The sequence below is a fragment of the Trichechus manatus genome, unplaced genomic scaffold, assembly GCF_000243295.1.
Source record: "Trichechus manatus latirostris isolate Lorelei unplaced genomic scaffold, TriManLat1.0 scaffold00213, whole genome shotgun sequence".
NCBI lineage: Eukaryota > Metazoa > Chordata > Mammalia > Sirenia > Trichechidae > Trichechus > Trichechus manatus.
Genome location: NW_004444149.1, coordinates 1,940,583 through 1,945,560, shown reverse-complemented (window position 1 = coordinate 1,945,560; position 4,978 = coordinate 1,940,583).

Genomic DNA, 4,978 nt, shown 5'->3' with positions numbered 1-4,978 from the left:
AAAAGATTAGTTAGAAAATTTAGGGGGCAGTGAGTTTCTGTTAATGGGCAAGGAACAACTCAGAAAAGGAGGGTGAGATGATTGTACAACTCAAAGAATATCATCAATGTCACTGAATTGTCTATGTAGAAATTATTGAATTGGTGTATGTTCTCAACAACAAAAAATAAATAAAATAAATTATTTTAAAAAATAAAATACATAGAAAATGGGAGGAATATTGTAAATTACATATCTGATAACGACCTAGTACCCATAATACATAGAAAACTTCTACAACTGAACAACAAAAACACAAATAACCCAATTAAAAAATGGGCTAAGGACATGAGCAGATACTTCACCAAAGAGGATATTCAAATGACCGACCAACGCATGAAAAGACGCTCAACATCATTAGCCATCAGAGAAATGCAAATAAAACACACTATGAGACACCATTTCACTCCCACTAGGATGGCCAAGATTAAAAAAAAAAAAGTGAGAAGGGGGCATAACAAGTGTTGGGAGGGAATGTGGAGAAATTGGAACCCTCATCCATTGCTGGTAAGAATGCGAAATGGTACAGCCATTGTGGAGAGCAGTCTGGCAGTTCTTCAAAAACCTAGAGGTAGAGCTGCCATATGACCCAGCAACTCCTCTCCTAGATACATGCCCTACGGATCTAATAGAAGTGACACAGACAGATACATGCACACCTATGTTCATTACACCTATAGGGTTGCTGTGAGTCGGAATTGCAACAGTATTCACAATACCAAAAAGCTGGAAACAACCTAAGTATCCATCAACGGATGAATGAATCAATAAATATGGTCCATAATACAATGGAATACTACTCAGCAATAAAGAAAAATGAGTTCCCCAAACGTCTTCAACATGGACGAACCTAGAAGACATTATGTTGAGTGAAACAAGTCAATCACACACACACAAAAAAAACAAATATTGGATGTTCTCACTTTTATGAAATGACATGAACAAGTACGTATACAGAAACTTATGTTCATTAGTAGTTACCAGGGATGGGGTAGGGGAGGGGGAGACTCACTATCTAGATAGTAGCTACCTGTTACTTTGGGTGATGAGAAAGGTAACACCAAATGCGGGTGAATTGTACACAGCTTAGTAAACAAGATCACTAAAAAGTACACGAGGAAAAAGGACCTGTTGGTATTGCTATGGCATGTATAATTTTGAAACAACCAAAAAATATATGTGCAGGTATGTATGTATGTATGTAGGAATATACGTGTATAGGTATGTATGTATATATGTATGTATACATAGGTGCATGCATTTGTATATGCATCTATGTGACTATATGCACATATATTCATATATACAATAAAGCACATGAGGGTACAGTTATGGATACATCTTAGAAACAACCAAACACCTCATGGGATTGGATTTCTGGGTTTAAAGGATTAGGACCATAGTCTTGTGCAATATCTCAGTCAGTTGGCATAATATAATTCATACAAAGAAAAACCTATAGAGCACAGTTCCACTCTGACACATATGGGGTCGTCATGAGTAGGCATTGACCATCGGCAACTGGTTTGGTTTTGGTTCGAGGGGCCACAGAATGCATCTCTCCCTGATCCCAGTCCGTCTTCTTCAAGTAATACTGTATCACCTCACTTCCAGTGGAAACACCTTGCTTCCATTTCCCATCTCCAGCCTTTGTGCTATTGCTGTCTGCATTTCATTTCTACATATCCTATACCCCTCACAACACATAATTACTCTTGCTTTAACCCTTCAACTATCTTTTGAAGAGAATTTAAAAGTAAGAAAAAAGTCCTTTCTATTCACCCACATGTTTACCATTTCCGGTGCTCTTTGTTCCCTTCTGTAGATGGAGAGCTCCATCTAGTATCATTTTTCTTCTGCTTGAAGGATTTTTTTTTTTAAATATTTCTTTCAGTGCAGGTCGGCTGATGATGAATTCCTTCAGCTTTTGAAAAGAAATCTTTTGAAAGAATTCTTGAGTTTTGAAAGACACCTCCCCTAAATTCTAGGTTGGCGGTTTTTATCTTTCCGTAGTTTAAAAGACTTTGTTCCACTGTCTTCTAGGTTGCATTGTTTCTGACATAAAGCCTGCCATATTTTTCCTCTATACGTAATGTGTTCTTCCTCCGGCTGTACTGAAGATTTTATCACTGAGGGTGAGCACTGACTAAAGCAGATCGTGATGTGCTTTCATGAAATTCTCTTTATGTTTCTTGTGCTTAGGGTTGAACTTCTTGGGTCTGTGGGTTTATAGTTTTCATTAAATTTGGAAAAATTTTGGCCATTATTTCTTCAAATATTTTTCTGTCAGCCCCCTCTCCTTTCTGCGCCTTCAGTTACGGGTATATTAGGCTGTTTGATATTATTCCACAACTTACTGATTATCTGTTCTTCTAAATTTTTTGCTCTTTTTGTTTTCTCTCTGTTTCATTTTAGTTAATTTCTATTGCCAAGTCTTCAAATTCACTAATCTTTTCTTCTTCAGTGTCTAATCTGTTTTTAATTCCATGTACTATATTTTTTCGTCTCAGACTTTGTGGTTTTTATCTCCGGAAGTTCAATTTGGGTCTTATTTTATATCATTCATGTTTCTCTTTATCATGTTTTTCCTTTCTATTCTTAAACATATGAAATATATTTATGATAGTTATTTTAAAGCCCCCACAAAACAGAATTTCAAATTCTCATGGACTCCAGACTTTCTGGAGCCACTGAGGCTGGATGAACCCCTGAAACTATTGCCCTAAGATAATCTTTAAACCTTAAACCTTAAACCAAAAACATCCCCTGAAGTCTTCTTTAAACCAGTGGTGGTGTGTGCTGTTGAGCTGAAAACCAGACGTCAGAGAGGGTTTGAACTGCCGACCTTTCAGTTAGCAGCTGAGCTTGTGTGCCACCAAACAACCAAACCCTGTTTCTGTCGAGTCGATTCTGACCCATAGCGACCCCAGAGGACAGGGTAGAACTGCCCCATAGGGTTTCCAAGGAGAGGCTGGTGCATTTGAACTGCCAACCAAAAGGTTAACCACTGCACCACCAGGGCACCACTTGGCATCAGTGTGCCTTTAACTAAACAATAGTTTGACTTAATTAGTAAAGAATGTCTGCCTAGAGCACTGTGCTCTTTAAAGAACTATCTCTACGGGAGCAAATTGAAACAGCAACTCAAAAGGTTAGACAGGAAACTTGGCAGGCAGTGAGTTTATGTTAACGGGGAGGAAAAATTCAGAAAGGGAGGGTGAGAATGGTTGCACGACTTGAAGAATGTAATCGGTGTTGACCTGGTGTATGTTCTACTGTGTATCTTTTCAAAACACAAATAAAATAAATTACAAAAGCCCTTGTCTACTAATTCTATTATAGGTGTCACTTCTGAATCTGTTTTTTACGGGATTGAATTTTCTCCTTATTTTCAGCCATATTTTCCTGTTCCTTTGCATGCATGGTGATTATTGATTGGATGCTAAAAAATCAAAAAAATCGAGTCGATTCCAACTCATAGCGACCCTGTAGAGCAGAGTAGAACTACCCCATCGGGTTTCCAAGAAGAGGCTGGTGGATTCAAACTGCTGACCTTTTGCTTAGCAACCATAACTCTAAACCACTACACCACCAGGACCCTGATTGGGTGCTAGACATCATTAATTTTATGTTATTTGGTGCTGGATTTTTTCTGTATTCTTTTAAATATTTTTAAGCCTTGTTCAGAGACACAGTTGTTACTTGGAAAAACAGATCGATCCTTTGGTTTGTGTCTGGTAAATATATATGTAACAAAACATTTACTATTTCAACATTTTTCACATGTACAATTCAGGGACGTTGATTATGTTCATTATGTTGTTTAACCATCACCACTGTTTCCAAATTTTTCCATCACCCTTAACAGAAGCTCAATGTCCCCTAAGCCACGAGTCTCCCTTGCCCCCTCCCTCCCACCCGCCCCGAATAACCGCTAATAAACTTTGGTCTCTATACACTTACCTATTCTAGATATTTCATGTAAGTGGGATTATATGATATTTGTCCTTTTGTGGCTGACTGACTTCACTCCGTGGACTGTTGCCAAGGTTCCTCCATGTTGTACCATGTATCAGGACTTCATTTTCTCTTTACGGCTGAGGAATATTCCATTGTACATATATATCACATTTTATTGATTCACTCATCTGTTGGTGGACATTTAGGCTGTTTCCCCATTAATCCATTTGAGACTTATTTTTAAGTGTTTGTCTTAGTTCTCTAGTGCTGCTGTAACAGAAATACCACAAGTGGGTGGCTGGAAAGATCAGAAATTTATGTTTTCACGGTTTAGGAGGCTAGAAGTCCGAATTCAGCACACCCGCTTTAGGGGAAGGCTCGCTCTCTGTCAGCTCTAGGGGAAAATCCTCGTCTCAGCTTCTCTACCCTGGTGTTCCTCCATGTCTTGGCGATTTCTAGGAGGCATCTGTCTTTCCTGATTCATTGCTTCTCTGTGCTTAATCTTTACGGCACTCAGAAGTGATTAGATTTAGGAGCCATCTTACACTGATATGGCCTCATTAGCATAACAAAGAAAACCCTATTTCCAAATAGGATTACAGGTATAGGGGTCAGGACCCCACAGATTTTGGGGCGGACACAATTCAATCCGTAACAGTGTTGTTCAGCAAGACCACAACAGTCTTTAGTCTGGGGCAAACTTGCTGTACAGGGAAAGTTTAATATAAAGAATTCACTGTGACAACGGATTGGAGTGATGAGGGATTGGCTAGTAAGAAGTAAACCAAAAACCAAATCAAACCCGTTGCCATGGAGTCAGTTTCAACTCATAGCTATCCTACAGGACGGAGTAGAACTGCCCCATTGGGTTTCCAAGGAGCGGCTGGTGGATTTGAACGGCCGACCTTTTGGTTAGCAGCCAAGCTCTTAACCACTGCGCCACCAGGGCTCCAAGACGTAAACAGGACTCTAAAAAAAA